General features: G+C 34.5%; 1 protein-coding gene across 4 annotated transcripts in view; it reads right to left on the bottom strand.

Moving 5' to 3' along the window:
* LOC106788305 (chaoptin-like) overlaps window positions 1-14581 on the bottom strand; it is a 59680-nt gene extending 45099 nt beyond the window's left edge. For 3 of the 4 annotated variants that reach the window (XM_014751459.1, XM_014751454.1, XM_014751456.1), the window contains exon 1: window positions 14020-14581. The gene's annotated coding sequence lies outside the window, so the exon portion shown is untranslated. The remainder of the gene's footprint in view (window positions 1-14019) is intronic. The other variant, XM_014751455.1, reaches the window with a different exon arrangement.
* Window positions 14582-15754: the final 1173 nt, after the last annotated feature.

Here is a 15754-nt window from a genome sequence, read left to right as displayed (position 1 = left end):
TATTAATTTCGGTGCTTTGATATTCAATTTAATGAATCAAAATCGTTAAAAGGATTTCTTTTTTTAATTTAAGTATAATAATACAGATCTATATATTTTGAGTAATAACAGAATGTAATATAGTTACGTAACGGTGATCAAATACTCGCGTTTATTTCTCATATTATCACAATTTGTTCTCACAAAAATGGAGAAAACAAGAAGAATTAAAATCAATAAGATCTATTTATCGTTCGTGTCAATTCATATTCGAGAAAATATGCGTGCACCCGCGTGAACGTTAACAATATCGAATACGAATATTACGATTTGTTTCATGATTGTACACAAACGTATAAAAGTTAATTTAGAATATTTTTACTCTTTTATTGTTTTTTTTTTTTTTCTTTTTTTTCTTTCTTCTATATTTCGTCGAATTTTTTATTAAACGCACGAAGAATTCCTTTCGTTTATTATTTTTATTCGTTATAATATAACATTCGTTTCATTATTTTCTATTTTATTTATTTCTTCTTTTTTTTTCCTTTTTATTACTAAAACGAAAATAATAATCAACGATCATAAGCGACGTTTTACCAAACTATTTTATTTCGCGTTTATAATGTCGAGATTTATTTCCTGAATTAAGACTAATATGCGTTCCACCGAAATACAACGTGAGAAAGAAAGAAAAGAGGGAGAAAAAGATTACGGATGGTTTAAAAAAGGATTGGTTAGAAAGAAAGAAAGAAAGAAAGAGAGAGAGAGAGTGAAAGATGTTAGGTCAGTTCAAATAGTATAATTCAATCAAAAACTAATTTCACGGTCGTCGTCTCGTTCATTATTGTTATTACTTCGTGAAACTTAAGCGACACAACGTAACTCCTCGATTACTTTGTTCTACGACCTCCTCCTCCCCCATTCCCCCCTCTTCCCATACTTTTTCTCTTCCTCTTTCTCTCGTCGTTATTTTTATTCCCTTCTTTTTTTTTTTTCTTTCTTTTTGTTTTTTAACTCGTTCAAAGCTCATTTATTTCCACGCAACGAAAAGTTTTTACGACAACGTGAAAGTGGTTGGTTGTTGGTATCACATTTTAAAATATTCTACGAGAGAATGCATATGTTTATATTATAATATTAAAATTAGGATTATCATGTGTATGCGAATTCATTTCACGGAGATATACATTGAACGTAGAAAATTTTCGTCTGATGTATGATATCGTAATTTTGAAAAAAAAAAGAAAAAAAAGAAAGCAATTATTTTAGCTTTTCTTTTTTCGTTTATTTTTTCTTCCTTTTTTTCTTTTCATTTTATTATTCCAAATTCGAGTATTAAAATTTATCTTTGAAGTTAGTTCGCGGCATTTCCCATTCGTTTTGCAAACCTTTTGACATTTCTCAATGATCTCGCAACGCGAAAAAGAGAGAGAGAGAGAGAGAGAAAAAGGAAGAAGGGGACTTTTTTGTTAAACTTTTAGAAACGCAAAGATGCATTCAGTACTTTTTTCGGTCACGACTACGACAAAGTTAGTAGGAAATGATTTTAGAGCAGGCTTCGTTCTTCCTAACCCCTTCTTTCAAACCGACTTTTTTTGTCTAGTTTTCCTTTGACGCACGGCTTCTTTTTTTTTTGTTTCGGTGGACCCTTTTTCGTGACCCTAAATTTGAACGAAGAACGAAGTAAAAAAAAACGATAACTCGAACACGGGCGCGTAGTTAGTTACGCGATAAATAAAACGAATATTTATTTTCGAAAAATTTAAAAGGATGAACGATACGAAAGATTAAATTAATCGACAAGAAAAAATATACTTATAACTTTTCCAAGAAAATTTGAAAACGAAAAAAATATCATCACGCGTAATTAAAATTGACAGTTGAATTTTGTTGTTGAATATCCGTAAGATGGTATCACATCGAATGCAATTTTATTTTTCAGTAAATATTATTCGAGATTTTCTATTTTCTTAAATTGAGAAAGAAAATTAAGATAAAAAAAAAGAAGAAGAAGAAAAAAAAAAGTACGAGACAATAATTTTCCAGTTAATTCGTATAGGTATACACTAATATATACATGTATATATACACATAAACACACATACACGTACCAAACGAACGATTAATTAATTAATTAACGAACGAAAGGGTATCGGACCGAGCAGGAACGGTGAATTTCACGCTCGAACGTTGTAATACCGCTTGTAATTGATTTTCAACGGCGATTGTTACGGATCGTAATTCAGGATCGGCGTAGAGATGGCCACGTGCTAACGCGATATTATCGCGTATATCGTCGCGTTACAAGTGTACCACCGCGTCCTTGTTCTATCCTCCGATTATTCTCTGTCCCACTTTCCTATACTAGGAAGCTCGTAATTTGCACGTATCGTAAAACATTATATAGATATATATATATACATATATATATATATATATATATATATATATATATATTATATATATAGTGTATAATTAGTGTACGATCGTTAACGGGGAATACGATCGAAGCTTAGCTTTTATCCCATCCTGATTTTCGCGTTATCGTATTAATCGACTGTCGAAAGATTCTCCTCGCATAATCCTAAATTAAACGAATATGCAAAGTTTATAAATGCCCCAACTATCGACCAATCGATCGGTCATCTTTTTTTTTCCCCCTCTCTCTCCATATATACAATATTTATTATAATTATTTCATATATTGTATTAATATACGCGTCACAAATAGTATTTTACCGAACAATATATATATGTTTCACACATTTTAACGTAAGTTAAATTTGACTTGCACTCTAGCTCCTCTTATTCGTATAAAAAACCCCCTGCCTATTGCATGCTCTATGCACCGACGACACATCTTTGAAAAAATGTAGATTACGTTGCAAGAAAGTTTTCGTAGAAATCTAACACTTTAACTGTATCTCCATAGTGAAGTAGGAACAATAATAAGAATAGACAATATTTTTTTTGGGGGGGGGGCGGGAGGGTTTTGTTGTTTTAGTTTTAAAAAGAAAATAATGAATAGTAACGATTATTATTTTGGTTGAATAAACCGTTAGACCGCGAAACTGGCAATTATCAACGGTTAGGCGAGGAAACGCGGAAGACGAAGACGAGGTTGAACGTGACTACAGTCTGACATTGATTTAGGAAGCTCCAAAACCAGTTTACCACAGCAAACGGTACGATTTGTGCCTTCGGTGACATGAATATGCAGAGTGTCTCTGTGGACAGCTCATGGTAGTTTTCGAAGGGGGTTAGGGGGACGGGGGTAAACCGGGATAGGAAGGAAGAGAAAGAGAGAGAGAGAGAGGGAGATAGAGATAGAGATAGAGCCTAAGGAAACTACTTTGACATGAGAACAAGCTCTCCTCTACCCTCTTTTCTCCACTTACTCTCGGAAACTCTGTGAGTGGAACTATGTTTAGACGAATCCCGATTACTGTAGAAAGAGAAGGAGAACCCTATTGAGAGCAAGTAGATAAGGATAAAGGAAAAGAAAGAGGGGGAGAGAGAGAGAGAGAGAGAGAGAGAGAGAGAAAGAGAGAGAGAGGGGAACATTAGAAAGGATCGAATCTTTGCAAAAGCAACGACGAGAAGTTTCTTAATTATTGGCCGAAAGCTCCGGTTTTCGGATGAGAAGAAAACTAGTGGATACTACTACTACTACTACTACTACTATTACATTCGATGAAACTTGATTTTCCCTTTCCAAAAACGATGAATTGCTTTTTACGAGAACCCACCTCGCCGAGTTCGTACCTGTGATGTCAACTCGAAACGAAAAACTTGTCATATCTATAATACTTCGTACTTATAATCGGGGCAGGGGGGGGCGGGGGGTGGAGGAAAATTAAGAATGACGACAGAGGGAAAAAAGAAAAGAGAATAGATTTAGAAAACGAGAGTAACTTCGAGTTAAACCGAAGAAATTGAGGTTACCTCGAGATTATTCTATTTCGATCTGATTTATGATGATTATACTTTTCCCCAAATCGTTTTTCCTCTCTTTCTAACAAAACGATTGGTCGAGTTATTCGAATTTAACGAATAATTATTATTGGTCGCGGTTCTGTGCGAGATAGCATAGGAAATATATTCATAGATTTTTTTTTTTTCAATTAAAATCCGGCAGTAATAAAAAAAAAAGTTCGGTTATAAAACGTTTTACCATACTTATTAGTAAATCGTTTCTTCATAATTATTCTTCTGACGATTCATTCGATTAACTCGTTCGTCGTTTTTTTTTCCACAACTTTTTTTTCGTCGCAAACCAACCAACCGACCAAACCTCCTCGCGTGATCATCCTCGACTAAGTGGAGAGAGACTTTTTTTTTTTTAAACAAACAAAAAGAAAATAAAAGGAAGGAGAAAGGAAGAGTACGGTAAATGAAAGAAAAAAAAAAGGGAAGGAAGAAGGTGGCGCAAAGGTCCGAAGGTAAAAAGAAAAGACTCGTGGAGTCCCTCGGAACGAGTCAGCATCCCTCCCGTTGGTTGGAAAACGCGAACGAAATCGGACGATGAAGAGGAGGAGGAGGAGGAGGAGGAGGAGGTGGGGAGGTGGAGGAGGAGGACGACGACGATGAGGGGACAGCTCGGTATAATGAAATCGGTTTTCGCTTAGCACGCTTTCGAGGAAGCCTTTATTAAATCTGCGATTCTTCCGTTCCGAAACCCCCCGCACCCCTCCCCCCAACCACCGCTATTCTTCTTTTTTTATTATTCGCTGCCTACTACTACCGCCGCCGAATAACCCCTATCACACCAACTATTCCTACCAAATTTTATTCCACCTTCAATCCCCGTAGATAACCTGGTTGGTTGGATGGATGAGTGCTGAATGGATGGATGGATGGTAGGAAAGGGTAGGGGAAAAGGGAGAAGGAGGGAAGAAGGGTTATACACCTTCTTATTTTCTATCATGCTCTTACTGGCAATAATCTTAACCTTTCTTCATACTATTGCACTTTAACTTGCACACCTTAGATCTGTCTATTCTTTTACCTTCCTTCTTTCTTTCTTTCTTTTCTTTTTTTTTGCTTTTTATAGTTTCGTCTTTATTTCGCACCGGTTTCTTCGAATCGCCAAATTTCTTTCTACCTTCACCCCGCTCCCACCCCTCTCTCTCTCTTTCTCTTTCTCTTCCTCGGAACCAAGGAAAGGGATTTACAATAAGAGCTCCTCGCATTATGCTATCACTGCCATTCGATCGTTTCTATCTTCTATTCGTGGAATTTTCCCCGTTTAAAAATCGTTCGCGCTTGTGGGAACGACGATCTCTCCCTTACTTTTCCTTTCCCTCCCTTTTTTTTTTTTCTTCTTCTTCTTCTTCTTCCTTTCTATCTCTTTCTCTTGCTTCCCATTGACCTGACCCCCCTTTCAACCATCACACCCTTTGGTTTTTCGTCGACAAACTTTCGTCATCGTGCTTTAAACTTCTTCTTTTTTTTTTTCTTTCTTTCATTTTGTTCTTTTTTCGAAGAAAAGGGGTTGCTGGGGTGTTTTCATAGTCAGCAAAAATTTTCATAGAGTATGCGATTCCTCATAATTTTCTTTCATGTGTTTTAAGTATGTCGCGAGATATCCATTTGATTTAACTGATACATCTCGTACATTAATATTACTCGAGAGATGGATTATTCTTTCAACTCCTCTCTTCCTGCCCCTCTACTCTTTCCTTCTTCTCTCTCCTATTCCCAGATAAGGGAGGTGTATTAATCGTTTTCTTTCACTCGATTAATTTCGTTTATTGGCTAATAGATTAAACGTCCCCCCCCCCCGCTACGTTTCAACGACATTCCGGGAACGCATTTATGTCGTTAATTAGCTTCGCTTATACGTTAAGGATCTATGAACGATTTTCCTTCTCTCTCTCTCTCTCTCTCTCTTTCTCTTATTGACAATAAATTATCAGCCCTATTTCAATTGGTCGAATACGAAATATACGAACGGAATTCGCGACTATTTTCTACTTCGAGAGAAATCGTATTTCTAATTCCAATGGAAGTATTTTTTTTTCTTCTTCTTCTCTTTTTCTTTCCTTCGTTGCTAATTCAAGTTGAGTGAAATTTATTTCTCTCTTTTTTTTCTTTTTTTTTTCTTTTTTTTAAAACCATTCGTCAAAGAATTCTTAATACAATGTGTTGCCATTTCTTTCTTTCTTTCTTTCTTTTTCTTTCTATTTTTGTTTATTTTTCTTTCTCCGTAAGAAGTAAAGTTTTCAACACGAAATCATTTCAGGAGGGAAAATTCCGTGAAAAAAAATTCCATAATTCATTTCAAAGTTTTAAAGGTTATATCGTAAGATCGTTCTCTTTCTCTTACTTTCTCAGAGTGTTAATTTCTTTCGTAACAACACTTTTCTTTTACGTAAGCACCATCAAGATATTTTTAATGTTTCGTTTTATTATATCCTCAGAAGAGGATGAAAGAAAGAAAGAATGAAAGAGAGTAGAAAATGTGATGTTGAGAGAGAAAGAGAGAGAAAGAGAAAGAAAGAGGTGAGAAATCATACGTTCGCGATTTCACCATAAATATTCAGAAAGTCTGTGATCCTTGCAAGTGGCAGAAAGAGTGGAAGATTCTGCGCGACTTTTGTTTCACAGTGCACAAAAAATAAAGATATAAAAATAATATAAGAATTAAAAAAGAGTAAGAGAAGAAACAAAAGAGAAACAGCAGCAGCAGCAGCAGCAGCTAGCAGCAGAAGCAGCGGCAAGTTTAATCGATTTCATTTATTTCTAGGGAAAACTTTGTTTTCTCATTTTGCCAAGAGGTTTCGCAATCTAGATTAACAAATTAAACCCGAATTAGTTTAAATATATTCCCGAAAATGAAACTATTGATCGAACTTTGTATGCATGCTACCTAGTGCTAACACAGAAGCCGAAATTCAGAACTATCTAATTCGACTGGAATATTCCAATTCAAAATGCAAGAACCAAATCAGGTGTCCTAAGTTTGAAATCACTATGAAAAGGGAGGAATGTTATAATTAATATATTCAAATTTCTACGGAATTAATATTCACATATGGCAACGTGCATTACATTTTTCCTTTTTACCTTGTTCCGCTATTTTCATATAATATTTATTTCTCTCTCCCTCTCTTTCTCTTTCTCTCTATTTTTCTTTTATTTATATCATCAAATTATCCAATAATTCATACTTCTCCGATTTTGCCTTTAATATTCTATCGATGAAATCTCTTCGATAAGCATAAGTAATAACAAGCGAAAATAAAGCTTCAACGTGTTACTGATACTGCTGTTGCTGACGTTCTTTCTATGTGGGATAATATCGAGAGGAAAAACGAAAAGAATGAGAGAAAATGGAAAGAGGGAGAAAAAGTGAGAGAGAGAGTGAGAGTGAGAGAAAGAAAGAGAGAGAAATATGAAACCGTAGTTCGATATTAAACGTCGGCTTAACGAACTTTTATTGAAATCGAATGAAATCCAAACGTTCCAGACTAGGTCCAACGATGAAGATAGAACAAACGAGAAAAAAGAAGAAGAAGAGAGAGAGAGAGGGAGAGAGAGAGACAGAGAAAAAAAATAGAATAATTCTCTTTATGTGGCTTAGTACATATGTACGTATACGTGTGCTACTGCTGCTCGAACCCCAATGTGTATTCAGCGTGACTGCGAAAACGTACGTGAACATGAAACCAAATTATTTCCGGTGATTGCCCAAAGACTTTGTAGGAAAACAAGAACGAACGGCGGTTAAGGGTGACGACGATGGTTTTTTTTTCCGTTTTAAGTAAAAATCAACAAAACGCGAACGTTGGAACGATCATTTTAGAAAATTACATCTTATCGGACGAAGGGGTAGATATCCCTGTGTTCAAAATCTGCCGCTAGTTTTTATCCATTGTTCGATTCTTTTTTTCTAATTTTTTTTTAATTTTCTTTTTTTTTTTCCTTTCATTATACTTTCCCCATCCGACCACTACTATTACTACCACCATCTTTTTCTTCGATAGAAATAAAAGCTTGCACTTTTTTTCTTTAACACACGGACGCGCGCGTGCATATTGTTGAATATAATTGTTTGCACCGGTTAAAGTTTTGTAATACCCATCGACGAATTTTCTCTCTCTTTTTCTCACGAGAAGGTGGATTCCAGTGTTTCTTCTGAAATTTCCCTCAGGATTTTCCCTTTTTTTTTTTTCTTTTTTCTTTTTCTACTTCTACTTCTACTTCTTTCGACTATTTCGTAGGATTAGTAATACGGAAACATTTTATACCGAACTGGGAGTCGAGGTTAATCGAGCAGGAAAGGTTCTCTACCGAACTTGAATTAATTCCAAGTGGTCCTTTCAAATATCAAGATTATACATTTGTCCCTTCTATACATATATATATGTATATAACATTATGATATCCTTACATTCCTAGACCCAAATCCCTAACCCACTCCCCCCTCACCACCCCCTTCGAAAATAGTTATGAAATTATCCATTTCCAGTTGTTATCGTGTATTTTAAATGAATTAAAAGTAGGAAAAGCCATCTTTGTTCCGGTACAACTCCTAAACACATTAACAATGTTCATTTACGTCCGGTGTACACGAAATATAGAGTAGAACTATGCGACAAAGTTATATATATATATGTATATGTCTCGAAATAAAGAAACACAATTATCTTCCACTCCTGAATGTTGCTTTAGACGAATTATCGAGGAACGAATTTCTCCGCGTGTTTTCATTCAACTTGAGTACGTCCAAACACGTCCTCCGAGTATAAATGGTTACTACACCGTATACTTTGTCAAATGTATGTACACGTTACTATGTCACACGCATACACATACACACATACATATATATATATATATATATATATATATATATATATATACACGGACGATTTAATAGAAAGCGAAGCAATCTCAAATGTTTGCCATAGCTATTATCATTAGAACGCTTTGCTACTCTCTTTGGAAGAGCGAAGCAACGAGTCGTAGTTTAGTACGGCTTTTATCAGAAATAAAGGCTCGTGAGAAACGAGGGAAGGGTGGGTGGATGGGTGTCGATGAGGGTCCGTGATGACGAGAGGGGTTGGTGGTAAGGAAAAGAGAGAATGGGGATGGTATTAAAAGTGTCATGGATGAGGCATAGCTAAAGGGAAGTTTCTAGTGCTCGAATGCCTACCAGTTTGTTAGATTAGTTCCGAATATAGTTGGTCACAACGTATACGGCCCAGTACTTTAGATTGGCCTGAATAATAGATATATCGGGTGACGTGCGTTACCGTGTGTCATGTTATATACATTTCTACCTAGGAATATCTATGATAGTACTTGCATGGAAAGCGTTCTCCTACTAGTACTACTACTACTACTACTACGTAAAGCAGCAACACCTGCATCCGTTCCTTTTCCGTTCCTTTCCGTCTCCGTACCGTTCGAAGTTTCCTCTACCGATAATGCGGGACCACGTTTCCGTGATAAGCTCTCTCTCTCTCTTTCTATCTATACCAAACGTCGGAAGTATATATATACATAGATATATGTAGCTAAAGCTTCTCGGGAAGGTACTTTTATGGCCCTTTCTAATAGCACCTATTATCCGGTGTAATTAGCCGAACGCGAGAAATTATGAAAGTGTGGCAGCTTTTAGATTTTACGCAAGCCTCGTTCGTAGTCGATCAGTCTTAATAAATTTATTTCACTTAATTTATATTGTTAGATATTATTATTATTATTATTATCGATCATCGTTTAGATATTTTTCATCGAGTTTTATATCGTATGTATCATTTTTTTTTATCAATTTTTATATTTGATATTTAATATAAAACATTAATTTTAAGAGAGAGATTCTAAGTAAGAAAATTCATTTAATGATAGATTCACGCGTTTATCGTTTCCTTAAATGATTCATGGTATTTTAAAAGGGAACGTAGGTAAAACAATATAAGTTTGCTAAAAGTTTGATAAATTTTAAAAGCAAGATTTGCCGAAGGGAGATTTTTTTTTTTATTAAAACTACTACTACTACTACTATTACTAACGATCCGAGCTGAAGGTAAATGAAAGAGGGCGAATTGCTATCGTGCTAGGGCACGATAATGTTTCAAAGGCTAGGGCCGAGGCCAAGGAAATATTTAGGCACGTTTCAAGTTAGTTTTCCGCGAGACTTATGAGCACGCTAATAGTCGGCTTGAATTTTTTCGTTGGTTACCGAGGTCACTTCTATTATTCGAAGAGAGGGTTATAAAGCAGCTTAAAGTGGAACTTTCACGAAGAAACATATATATATGTACATGTATCTATATATATGCGTAACATATACACGTACGAAAATTATAGAAGTTTACAAAATATTGCACGCAATTTTTATAAATAAAAACTATCACATAATCACGTTTTATTATTACACGACTTATTTCTTTTCCTATTCTCATTTTACTTTCCTTTTTCTTTTCTCTTTCATCAAGGATTTCTGGGTTTCATTTTATTCGAAGTAAATTTACATAAATTTACGGAGAAACGCGCAATTCGTAACAAATCGCTTTTCGCAAACTACGGCATAACAAAGTTGCAAGCGGCTTCCCCGTATCTGTAACAACTTTGTCGGGGGAACCAGGCAAGGTCTCTCTCTCCTCGAAAATTCGATGAACTTTCGAGGGTATCTGGACATTGAGATATTATCTAAAAGGGTCACAAACACTTTAATCACAATCTTATAATTTCGTACTATCTATTTTCTATTGAACTCCAATATCAACTCGTAATTTATTACCAATCGTTATTCGTTTGGTAACCCGGTAAGCAGAATTTATTACATTTTTTTTCCGCCCCCCTCCCCCCTCCCTTTTATTTGTTCTTTCTCTAATCCGAATTAATGTAAATTGCTATTATTTGTCAGGAATGTTTAATTTTATCTCTTTGTCATATATTTTTCATTATCAAGAGAAAATATTTGACATTTATTTTCGGCTTATCATAATCTCTATGTTCGTAGTAGTGTTTAAATTTTAGATTACAAACCTTTATGGAATTACGTTACACTCATTCATTGTTTCAAACGTTTATATCGTTCGACAATTATTCTTTGTAGATTTTTAAGAAAATAATTCACAAAATTGTTTTATAATTAACAAGATCTATTATTTTGTTTAATACTCAAATTGTATTCGTTTTATTAATGAAATAAAACATTTCCAGTTTTGATATTTAACACACGTTATAAGAAAATACGCTAAATGTTTTACGAGTGCGTTATGCAATTGCATTTAATATGATTAATATGAACCAAGGAAGATTGTGTGTTTAGGAGAGAAAGATCGAAAGTAACGTCTCGGTTGGCTAGGTTTGGATTAGCTATAATTGCCTTTCATAGCCAAAGACACTTCCTATTTGAAATTTTCCTTTGATTGCTAACGGAGCAACTGGGTAGAAGTTCAGTCACTGTCTCGTAATTACGTCTTAATGTCTTTGCCAATTTCTTGAAACAGCGGACACCAGTATTCCTATTCCTATTTACATTATCCAAGAAAATTCTAATTTCCTCTTTGGAACTTGTAATATTAAAGATTTAACGCTGAGAACCCTTCTCATGGTGAAAAGATGTACGTTAGAAAATTGTCGAAGATTTATTATTACGCGCGTGTTTTTTCATTCAATTTTATTTTATTTTATTTTATTTTATTCTTACTTGTTAAACTTACGTACGATCGTAAAAATTATTACGATTAAAAAAAAAAAATCTTTTGCTACGCATATATAATTAGAAAAAGCAAAAAAAAAAGAAACAGAAAGGATATACAATAAAAGAGAGAGAAAGAGAATATAAAAGAAAAAGTTTCGTAGAACGAGTCATTCATTTTAAAGAAAGTTACGTCATTTCTATGGCGTTACTCTCTCTCTCTCTTACATTAAATATTTTTATTGTAACTTTTTTTTTCTTTTCTTTCACACCTCAAGAGAATACGTAGAAATATTTATATCGTTCTGACAACTATCGTAGTAATAGTTAAAGTGATATAAAGCACAATCGGGTGCATGCGTACGCGAATACCATAATGTACAGTCAACGTTAAAGGTCGGCCGGTGGAAAAGGTTATAAGATTTTACGGTGTGTTTGAAGTTATAGGAAAACTAGTCTGTTATTGGCACGTCGATTTTAATGTGAAATATCGTCGCCTGACGCCTTTATTCCCGTTTAGGTCGACGTTAATATAATAAGATTTTGATGAATCGACCCTTCCTTCTTTCCTTCATTCCTTCCCTTATTTCCAACGTTAATCTATGAATATTCGTAAAGAGAAAATTTAATCGAAAAAAAACAAAAAAAAAACAAAAAAATAAAAAACAAAGAAAATGTTTTCTCAACGATATTAGAAAATATATCACATTTTCATACGATTGATTAATATTATTATATATTAGAATATTTTGTCTCAAAAAGATATATATATGATATATATATATATGTATCAAGATTTCTTACGTTTCGAGAATTCGTATTAGGTGGTTAAACGTTGAACGCGTTAAAGTTAATCGATAAAGTTTCCAGTTCTGTGGTTACACACCGATAAACTATACACCCTAACTCATGAACAACTTCTTGAATCTTGACTTTCTCGATACTCCTCCCGTCGAACGTTTTGACTAGAATAATAATCAAACTTCTTTCTTTCTTTCTTTTTTTTTTCTTTTTAAATCGATACGATATCTATCCATTATTCTCGATACTTCGTCCTTAACCAAATTAGTTTACGGTTAAACTCATCGATAACGTGGAATCGACGGGATGGAATTAAAAAAAGGAAAAAAGAAAAAAAAAAAAAGAAATTAGATGAACGAGGGGAAACGAATCTGACAACGAGTGAAAAACCAAAAACAAAAAAGGACAAAACAACAGCCTCCCCCGTCCCCAATTCGCCAACCCACCCCTCTCCACCAAAAAAAAAAAAAAAAAAAATAGAAAAAAAAAGAAAACGACAATTCTTTGGCTGTCACGATAAAATAGACAGAAAGGTTTTTAATCAACACGCGTGTTCATTCGTTCGTACGTTCGTTTCGAACGAGAATAGTTCTCTGATAGTAATTGCTGTCGTTGAATACTTGCGTGCACAAAACGTAGTTCGCGGAACGATCGTAGCAAATATTTTACAAACGCCCAGCTAGCCGTGGGGGTCTAAAAGAGCGTCAGGTGCGAGCGATATCGGTGCTAGAGTGGACAAAAAAAATTACTGACCTCTCCCCCGTCCCTCGTACCCCCGTTCCCCTGTCCTCCCTACCTCCCCCCTACCTCCCTAAAAATTGAGATTTTTTTTTTTCGCCGTTTTTCTACCTCGGACACGTCGAGACGCTGAATAAATGGTGATCGTCACTATGACGCGCTTGCTTAATGGGAAACCATCCCGCGGCAAAACGTACGCGCGGTTTATCGAATATTTATTTCGTATTGCAATGTTCGACATAGAAGAAAGAAAAAAGAAATATAGAATTACATTCCAATAATATAATAAAATATATACCAAATTACGAAAGAAGGAAAGAAAAAAATCCTAGAAAATGAAACAAACGAATCGAATTGACACACACAGAGAAAAAGTATTGTAATATTGATATTATTTAAAATTAACAAACGGACATTTATTAACGAGAAATACCTGTGTATCGCGTTGGAACAAATGAGTACGTAATTTGTAAAAAGAAAGAAACGATAATAATAATAATAATGATAAAAAAAAAACACGCGTAATACGATAGGAAGAAATTGTAGATTGGTTGGATACGGGGCTCGGTTACAATTTTTTTATACATTTTATTTTACCCCCTCGCATTCGCAATAACAGTTAAAACAAAAAAAAAACATTGCTTCGGTAAATCAATCTGTTTCGAACGTTAACGATGAAAACTAATAATGTCGAATGCAATATCACGAGCACGTAGAATATAAATATAAAGCTTAAGCACAAGAGGAGGTATTTCCCGTTGTAAAATTTAGAAAAGTAAACGACGTAACTAAGTGAAAGCGCGTAACAATTTTCGTATTTGTCCATCGTAATCCTTTATTACCTCGATATCGCACGATCGTAGAACATCGGTCGATTCTTCTGTACGCGTGTTTTATTTTTTTTGTTTTTTCCACGCTTAGAACAACAAAATGACAATGTCCCACTTGTGTCCGAATTTTGGCGAATAAATCATTCACTGTTTAATAAAGTTTACAACAATTCACTCGTGAAAAGTTTTACATGCCATTTACTGAACAATATAATACTTCATCATCGATATTACACTTTTTTGACGTAACGAAAAGTATAAAAGAATAATATATAACGATAATAATAATAATAAGAAGTAGTAAAGAAAAAAAAAAAGAAAATCGGAAAAAAGGGGGAAAAAAATGCACACACAGACCCGGACGTTGGATAAAAATGATTAATCACACGATCACTTTTAACATCGAGATCGTTGATTAATATTAAAACGTATTAATGCGTATTTATTTTGATTTAAAAATAAATCTTACGAGATAACGTATAAGCAAGTAGTATAATATAACGGGATAGGTGTACACGATCAGAGAGAGAGAGATACACGTGGTGCCACGACGTGCGCCCACGGTAGACTGGCGTTCGTTCGTCCGTCTGACTCGTTCCTGACTCTCCCTACTTGGTGGAAGGGTGGGTGGGTGGTTGGTTGGTTGGTTGGTTGGCCGGGTGGCTGGTTGGTTGGTTGGTGCCAGCGTTGCCTTTCTCGTTCACCTTCCTTCCTTCCTTGCTTCCTTCCTTCCTTACTTGGTTCCTTGCTTGGTTCCTTCCTTGGTTCCTTGCTTTACTTACCTTGCTTGTTGCTTGTTGCTTGCTTGCTTGCCTGCCTGCCTATCTACCTGTCTGTCGTCTGACCACTGGACGGTCCTTGCACTATGCTTTGTTCCTTCCTGTTTGTCCTCCTTGTCTTTTCCACTCTTGTCACTTTAACGTATACACCTATGTACACGTTTCTCCTTTGTCTTCTTGTTTACTATATTCTATACGAACTCATGAGAATTCTCTTTTTATTACTCTCGATCTCTCTCTGTGTATGTATGTGTGTGGGTGTGTGATATTTTTTCTTTGTAATTAGATATACTCGTTTGGTTTTATTTATTATGCAAGAGTAGGATAATCGTTTTTTTTCTTTTCTCTATGAATTTACATTGCAATTGTATTAGATATAGTATTTGTCTACGAGTTATGAGATTTTATTTTTGTTTTCTTTTTTGATATTATTTTTTTGTTTGAACGTGTTTTATATGATGTTACTGTTATTACAAATTATCAGATTCTTTAAATTGTGAGTAATAAGATTTGATAGAAATAAATATTGCTTATATCACATTACGATATTTTAGGGGGAAAAGAAAATTGTCAAAATTAATTACGCGAATGGGAAAATTACGTATGATAGTTCAATAGAAAAAAAAGAAGAAATTATAATATGATTATTTTAATCTAGTTAGGCTAGATCTTCAGCAACATTTAATAATGCTTTGTCAAATTTTTTTGAATTAATTTTTTTTATATACGGTAAACAAGTATTTTTTATATATATTTATGTAGTAAAAAAAACCTCAACAATTTGGAATAATTTCAAGGGATATCATATGCGGAACGCGTGTATCTAAACTTTTGTTGTCGGTAGTTTTTAGTATATTAATAAAAAATTATTACGTTAAACATTATTTTAATCGGAGCATATTATTATTTTGTCGTGTTACTTTCTGTTCTTTCTCTCTCTCTCTCTCTCTCTCTCTCTTTTTCTCTTT

Source organism: Polistes canadensis, unplaced genomic scaffold, assembly GCF_001313835.1.
Source record: "Polistes canadensis isolate GaletaPanama2010 unplaced genomic scaffold, ASM131383v1 scaffold_134, whole genome shotgun sequence".
Lineage (NCBI taxonomy): Eukaryota > Metazoa > Arthropoda > Insecta > Hymenoptera > Vespidae > Polistes > Polistes canadensis.
The sequence above is the reverse complement of the archived record's forward strand: the minus strand, read 5'-3'. Positions and strand labels throughout refer to the sequence as shown.